At 46.8% G+C, this 8,279-nt stretch overlaps 1 protein-coding gene across 4 annotated transcripts in view; it reads left to right on the forward strand.

The window, feature by feature from the left end:
• The first annotated feature begins 4,087 nt into the window (after nt 1-4,087).
• FLYWCH2 (FLYWCH family member 2) overlaps nt 4,088-8,279 on the forward strand; it is an 8,283-nt gene continuing 4,091 nt past the window's right edge. For 2 of the 4 annotated variants that reach the window (XM_055090648.1, XM_007100029.3), the window contains exon 1: nt 4,342-4,512. The gene's annotated coding sequence lies outside the window, so the exon portion shown is untranslated. Of the gene's footprint in view, nt 4,103-4,341; nt 4,513-4,692; nt 5,440-8,279 lie in introns of those variants that run through there. The other 2 variants (XM_055090649.1, XM_055090650.1) reach the window with 2 other exon arrangements.

Raw genomic sequence — 8,279 nt, forward strand, 5'->3', positions numbered from 1 at the left:
ACTGAGGTTCCCAAGTTCACAGTGCCGAGTAAATAGTAGCTACTGAACACACATTTGTTGAATAAATAAATTCCAGGGGACTTCCCTGGCAGTGCAGTGGTTAAGACTCCATGCTTCCACCTTCCACTGCAGGGGGCACAGGTTTGATCCCTGGTCTGGGGGGCAATGAGAAACTTAATTTTCAATCAATTAAAATTAGAGACAAGTCCCTAAGCAGTATCAGTATTTTGAAACGATTTGATAATATATATTAAAAAAATAAATAAATTCCAAAACGTGAGGGAATCAAGCGGAAAGGGAGAAATTATCAAACCTTTAGAAAAAAGTAAAAGCAAATGCTATGAGTTGAATTATGTCCCCACCCCCCCACCCAAAGAAGTTTAAGTCCTAATCCCCAGTGCCTGTGAATGTGACCTTGTTTAGAAACAGGGTCTTTGCACATGATTGAGTTAGGTGAAGTCATTAGGGTGGACACAATCCAAACGACAGGTGTCCTTTTAAAAAGAGGAAATCTGAACACGGAAATGCACACGGGGAGAACACTGTGTGCAGACAAAGCAGAGATCAGGGTAATGCATCTAGAAGCCAAGGAGAGAGGCCTGGAACAGATTCTCCCTCCCAGCCCTCAGAAGGAGCCCACCCAGTCCACACCTTGATCTCAAACTTCTGGCTTCCAGAACTACCAGAAAATAATTTTCTGTTGTTTAAGCCACTCAGTTTGTGATACCTTGTTCAGCATCTCTGACAAACTAATACAGAAACTATCCATTATTTATTCAAGTAAGTATGGGAAGAACTTGCTTAGGATAATTTTAAAAAACAGAGAAACTCAAATTGGAAAAGACCACTAGATGCAGCTGTGTAGGGAATTCCCTGGTGGTCCAGTGGTTAGGACTCTGTGCTTTCACTGCCAAGGACCCGGGTTCAATCCCTGGTCGGAAAACTAAGATCCCACAAGCTGCGAGGTGCCGCCAAAAAATAAATAAACAAACAAATAAATATTCAGATGTGTAAACACACACACCTATCATACACCTATTTTCCCAACCTCCTCCCCCACCAAATGCAAATAATAAAATATTTCCATCACATGTGGAACACTAGGGTTAATCTGAGTTCAATAAAAATGTTTCTTAAATCAGTAAGAAAAAGTTGAACAAGCTAATAGAAAAATGAAAGTGCAGCTGTCCTCAAGGTGTGTTCTGGTGGCCCCTGGGGGTTCCCAAAGCCTTTTCAGAAGGTCCATGATTATTTTCATAGTAATACCGAGACAATGTTTGCCTTTTTCACTGTGATGACTTTGCACTGATGATGCAAAAGCAATGGTGACTCTTAGTGTGAATCAAGGCAGTGACACCAAACTGACAGAATTTGTTGCCAATGATAAAATTCTAAGCCTTCTGGCAAAAAGTACAATTTTGGAAAACTTGTATGCCATCTTTAGCTTCACAGCTTCCCAATATTGCCAGACTTTTGTGTTGAGATTGGTGGCAGTATTAATGAATGTTATACATTTTATTTATATAGTATAATAAGATGTGTCAACATTTGCAAGATCTATATAAGTCAATGAACAAATATTTTCGAAAAGACCAACACATGATTTATGAAATCACACGAGGGTAAAAGAGCTTTTCAAAGTGCAAGACAGATCAATGGATTTTAATGTAATAGAACACAAAAAGCTCACTGATATCATCTCAGATTCCATGTTGCAGCTAACCTTCAAAAAACTACCATGTTTTGAGTGTTGGTGTAGTATCAAAGAAGAATATCTACAATTATCTGAAAAGGCTATTAAAATATTACTTCTTTTTCCAGTTTTTTATGTGTGAGGCTAAATTTTCTTCACGTACTTCAACCAAATCAGCATATCCCAATAGAGTGAAGGCAGACACAGATATGAGAACCCAGCTGTCTTTTCTCAAACGTGGTATTAAATAGATTTTTTTTTCTTTTTTTGGCCATGCCGCGCAGGATCTTAGTTCCGTGACCAGGGATCGAACCCGTATCCCCTGCGGTGGAAGTGAGGACTCTTAACCACTGGACCACCAGGAAAGTCCCCAAACAGATTTTTTTTTTTTAATGTAGAACATTGCCACTCTTCTCACTCATTTTTGGTTTGAAGATACAGTTATGCAGTGAATTTATTATTGCTATTTTAAATTTTCAGGTTAAATTTCTGATATTGTAAATATTTATAGATGTAACCTACATAACCAAAAGCTCTTCGAGCTGCTCAATAATTTAAAGAGTGTAATCACTCTTTAAAAGGGTTCTGAGACCAAAAAGCCTGAGAACCGCTGGACTACGGAATATAAATGTTAGAACCCACGACCCACAGGATAATACTCTGTGAATTCTCACAATGACTCCATGAGGTGGGTGATCTTATATACCCATTTATCAGATGAGAAAACTGAGAGACAGGGGAAGCAATTGCTTGTCCCACAGCTAGCTAACGCCAGAGCTGGGATTTGAACACAGGCATCTGACTCCAAGCTTGTGCACTTCCTTGGGTACAATCTGGCAACATGTTTAAAAAGCTCTTATGGACTTCCCTGGTGGCACAGTGGTTAAGAATCCGCCTGCAAATGCAGGGGACAAGGGTTTGATCCCTGGTCCGGGAAGATCCCATATGCTGCAACTAAGCCCGTGTGCCACAACTACTGTGCCTGTGCTCTAGAGCTTGCGAGCCACAACTGCTGAGCCCTTGTGCCACAACTACTGAAGCCCGCGTGCCTAGAGCCCATGTTCTGCAATAGGAGAAGCCACCGCAATGAGAAGCCCGCGCACCACAACCAAGAGTAGCCCCCGCTCGCAACAACTAGAGAAAGCCCGCTCGCGGCAACGAAGACCCAATGCAGACAAAAATGAATAAATAAAAATAAATAAATTTTTAAAAAACTTATCAAAAATAAAATAAAAATCTCTTAAGACATTTGTCTTCTTTGACTATTTTTTGAAATTTCAAGAAAGGGGATAATCAGATGTCAGAAATTTAGATACAAAGATATTTATAACGTAATAAAATTAGAAACAACCAGTAGTCAGTGGATTATTAATAGATAATGGCAAATAAATTCATGAAGGCCTTTGAATGACCCTGAAGAATACCCAGGAAATGACCTGGCCCCTGGAGAAAGGATTGGAGGTCGGTGGAAGCCGTGGATGCTGAACCGAGGGTGGTGATCAGGGATCTGCAGAGCCAGGGCGGCGGTGGCGGGGTGAGGCGAGGGAGGAGGGAGCTGGGAGCCTTTGCAGAGGTAGTTGCAGGTTCTGCTGATATTTGGACTTGAGGAAGAGGATACAGGAGAACGCGGGAGAACTGGAGGACACGGCGGATGCAGAAGATGCGGAGAACGTGGGAAATGCCTGAAGTCCAGGTCAGGCAGGCCTTATGGCACCTGGACCTGCACCTGCTGGGAGCCCAGGAGCAGCTTTAGAGCAAGAGAAAGGAGGAGAAGAGGGGTGTCCAGGGAGTGGCGTTTTCTGGAGAGCAGCAGCGTCTTCACCCTGCCAACGTGAGGACGCGCAGCTAGAAGACTGGGGGCTCTAGCGCGGCAAAGGGGGGCGGGCGGAGGGCTGCGGAGGGTCGCAGTGAGTGATGGGCCCGGGGCGCTGTGCAGGAGGGGAGGCGGGTGAGAGGCAGGGCGGGTGTCAGCTCGGAGGATGCTGGGCCACTCTGATCGCCACCCGCCAAGTGTCCAGGAAAGCAGCCCCCAGGCCCCGCAGCTCCCCGTGAGGGAGCAATCCCGGCCTCCACCGCCCAGGATGGTCAGAGAATCAGTGTGCAGTGACTGTGTGCTGTGAGTGGGGGCTGGACCGATGGGCGAAGGCCGGGATGATGGACGAGGGCTGGACCTGTGGCCGGGGAGGGGGGGAGCACCAATAACGAGGGAGGGATCAATGGCGAGGGCTGGACCGAGGGTCGGGGAGGGACCAATGGCAAAAATGCTGCGCCCTCAGGGATGCTGGGCGGAGCGGAATCAGTAGCTTTAATGAGCATACTGGAAATTCTTCTCTCTGCTCGCTCAGGAGAACGACGGAGACGATCGAGGCCTTTAAACAAATGCTGTGACTTCCTCTGCGTGGAACCGAGGTCAAACACTGGGGAAGGTCGGGTGGTCTCAATTAAACCCACCCTCCCTTGTCCTGGGAGAGCCCCGCCCAAGACTCGAAGTCTGGCCACTAGAAGGCTGACACTCCGCCCCCCGGGGGCCACCGCCCAATAACGGCATGGTCCTGCCCCCTCTCGAGCTCTGGCTCCGCCCCCGCGCGGGATTGGTCAGGCCGCCAGTTCTGCCCCGCGAGGGGAAGACCCGGAGAAATCGAGTTAGTCCAAGGAATGGGCCCCACAAGCCCTGCTGCGCATGCTCGCTCCGTGACCCCAGCTTGAGGTGACTGCCCGAACCCAGACGGGGGCCCCAGGCACGGAGGCTGAGGGACCTGCCGCGGCTCGGTCTCCGGAGAGGGAGGGCCCCGCTGCCGTCGCCGCCCGGCCTGTGCCCGGTGAGGACGGGCCCCAGCGGATCGGGGAGGGTCTCGGGTCCCTGCCGGGCTCCTCTGGCGATCCCCAAGGGCTGCTGATGCTGGGGGGTGCCCCCCAGCTCTGCATCCCGGCGCTCAGGCAGCCTCCTTGTCCTTCACCAGCGATTCAGCTCTTCTCGCTCGTCCTTCCCCCAACCCACCCGACCCCAGGACTGAGCCCTCACACCCCAAGTCAGGGAGCCCCACATTGGTTTGCCTTTCCTTGACCGTGTCCGCCCCGCCCAGTACTGCCCTCGCCTTGCACCCATCCCCAGTCCCGTCCCATCCTTGTGGCTCTAGAGATGCTCGCAGGGATGGCAGTTGGAGGTCTGAGATGTTGGGGCGGGGGAGGCAGTCCGGAGGCTTAGGAGGTGGCGGTAATGATGCAAGAGGAGAGAGACTGGGAGCAGGGGCCATTTGGGCGCAGCATAGACAGATCTAAGGACAAATTACAGAGAGTAAGGAGGAGTAAAAGTAACTAAGATTCCAAGCCATGGTGATTAGGGGAAAGGAGGTGCCATTACATGAAATTCCCACTTTGGGGAAGCTGTTCCCTGCACACTATAGAGTAGCAGTTCTTGACCCATTCTGGGTCTTACTGCTGTTTTGAAAATCTCCCTGTAAGGATGTGTACCTGCTTATCTAAGTGGGTCCATCATCCCACCAGCAGCCCTCCAAGAACCACATGGGACAGATTATAGAAGGGGCATCTGTCAGTATCACTGGTAACTTGAAGACTTCACCCTTGCCTGCCTGCCGGCCTGCCTGCTCTTAAGAGCCCCTGCGAAGCTCACCACTACTCCCATTACATAGGTGAAACCAGCCCAGAGAGTGTAAGGGGTTGGCCTCTTAACTAAGGATGCAGGTGTTGGTGGACATTGACGGTATTTCTCTCCCATACATATGAAGGTAATGGTAATTCTGTTAATCCATCATCAGTTGCCAGGCAATGATCCTGGCTTTCTTTATTTTTTTTGGCCGCGCCATTTGTGGGATTTTAGTTCCCCAATCAGGGATTGAACCCGTGCCCTCGGCAGTGAGAGTGGGGAGTTCTAACCACTGGACCACCAGGTAATTCCCATGATCCTGACTTTCAGAACCTCACCATCAAAGGATTGGACCTCGTATTAGTTACCTACTGCTGCCATAACAAATTACCACAAATTTAGTGGATTAGAACAACACAACTTTGTAATAGTCATGCAGTGCTGGAGGTCAGAGGTCTGACATGGGCCTCACTGGGTTAAAATCAAGGTGTGGGCAGGGCTGTAACCCTTCCAGGGGACTATAGGAGAGACAGTCTGTTTCTTTGTCTTTTCTAGAGGCCTCCAGCATCCCTTGGCTCATATCCCCCTCCCTCCACCTTCAATGCCAGCAACATCGAATCTCTCCTCTCGCTGACCCTGCCTCCATCATCACACCGCTTTTTCTGACCCTTCTACCTGCGTTTCCTGCTTTTAGGACCCTTGTGATTGTGATGGAACCACCTGGACAATCCAAGATAATCTCCTAGTTTAGTAACCTTCATGCCATCTGCAAACTTAATTCCCCCTTTGCCATGTAAGGTAACATATTTACAGGTTCCAGGGATCAGGACCTAGACAGCTTTGGCGATGGGCAGCGGGGAGGCATTATTCTGCCTCCCAAGGTGTCTAAGAGGCTCCTGCCAGTTCTTAACATTGTGTGGTTTGGGGTTTACACTGAGCCATCTTACAATATCATGACAGCTGGTTAGGATAAATGGGTGACTGGAGACCCATAGCAATCAAACCATCCAACTGGGGATGCAGATGGAGGGTGTAAAGTGAGTGAAGTAAGGTAAACTAGTAAGCCTTTTGATCTTTTTAATTCATTTCTGCTTCACTTCTAAAAATTCTGTTAATTCAATGAACTTTTATTGAGTAAAAATGTAATTTTCAGAATAGATGTTTTAGGCTTAAAATATCTGCCTGTCAACTCTTCCATTCACATCTCAAAAATAAATTGCTAGAAGGTTAGGTATGAATCCAGAAAAGAGACTGATCCAGCCTGAGGGACTGTCCACCCCTGTACATGGAGTGGTGGAAAAACAGTTCAGCTCTGAACTAGAAATTAGAAACTTCTTAAACAGAGGGCCCATGGCATCATCCATTTTTCACAAAGTATCAGAATCAAATAGGGTACTGGTAAAAAAAAAAAAAAAATGTAGATCCTCAGGTCCCTGTCCAGACCCACTGAGAAAGAAGTCTGGGGGTGGAGGAGTCCAGAACTGTGCTTTTTTTTTTTTTTTTTTTTTTTGCGGTACGCGGGCCTCTCACTCTCTCACTGCTGGGGCCTCTCCCGTTGCGGAGCACAGGCTCCGGACGCGCAGGCTCAGCGGCTCCGCGGCATGTGGGATCTTCCCGGACTGGGGCACGAACCCGTGTCCCCTGCATTGGCAGGCGGACTCTCAACCACTGCGCCGCCAGGGAAACCCCAGACTGTGCATTTTTAACAAGGATTCTGGGTGATTCTTAGGTATCATGAAGTGGGGAAACCACTGATTATAGACTTAATTTCTCTTTTCACAATACATAAGTTTTGAGATAATTTACATACCGTGCAATTCACTCACTCACAATGTACAATTCAATGGCTTTTAGAAAATTCACCAAGTTGTGCAGCCATCACCACAGTCAGTTTTAGAACTTTTTCATCACCCCAGAAACCCCATACATACTAGTATTCACTCCTCACTCTCCTGGTCCCCATCCCTCCTACCCTGAGCCCTAGACAATCACAAATCTACTTTCTGTCTCTATGGATTTTTCTACTCTATAGATTTTCTGTAGACTCCAGGTCATTTTATAGAAATGGAGTGTACAATATGTGATCTTTCATGACTGGCTTCTTTCACTTAGCTAATCTTTCCAAGGTTCATCCAAGTCGTGGCATGAATTTTTTTAATTATCAAATAATATTCCATCGTGTGGATACATCACATTTTATTTATTCATTTTTCTGTTGATGGATATTTGGGCTTTTTGGCATCTATGAATAATGCTGCTGGGAATATTCATGTACAAGTTTTTATGTAGACATCAGTTTCCATTTCTCTTGGGGATACACCTAGGAGTGGAATTGCTGGGTCATATGGTAATTCTATGTTTAACCTTTTGAGAAATCATCAGACTGTTTTCCAAAGTGGCTGCACTATTTACATCCCCACCAGCAGTGTAGAGGGTTCCATTTTCTCCTCATCCTCACCAACACTTGTTATTGTCTGTTTTTTTTGTTTTGTTTTATTAGAGCCATTCTAGTAGTGTGAAATAGTATCTCATTATAGTTTGATCTGCATTACCCTCATGACTAATGATGTTGAACATCTCGTGCTTACTGGCCACTTGTATATTTTCTTTGGAGAAAGGCCTATTCAGATCCTTTGCCCATTTTAAAAATTGAGTTATTTGTCTTTTTATTACTGAGTTACGTGTTCTTTATAAATTCCAGATACAAGTCCCTTGATCTGCAAAAATGTTCTCCCATCCTATGGGCTGCCTTTTAATTCTCTTGATGGTGTCCTTTGACTCACAAGTTTTAAATTTTGATGAAGTCAAATTTTTGTGTTTCTTTTTTGGTTACCTGTACTTTTTTTTTTTTTTTTTTTTTTTTCGGTACGCGGGCCTCTCAACCTTGTGGCCTCTCCTGCTGCAGAGCACAGGCTCTGGACGCGCAGGCCCAGCGGCCATGGCTCATGGGCCCAGCCGCTCCGCGGCACTTGGGATCCTCCC

Source organism: Physeter macrocephalus, chromosome 14 (assembly GCF_002837175.3).
Source record: "Physeter macrocephalus isolate SW-GA chromosome 14, ASM283717v5, whole genome shotgun sequence".
Classification (NCBI taxonomy): domain Eukaryota; kingdom Metazoa; phylum Chordata; class Mammalia; order Artiodactyla; family Physeteridae; genus Physeter; species Physeter macrocephalus.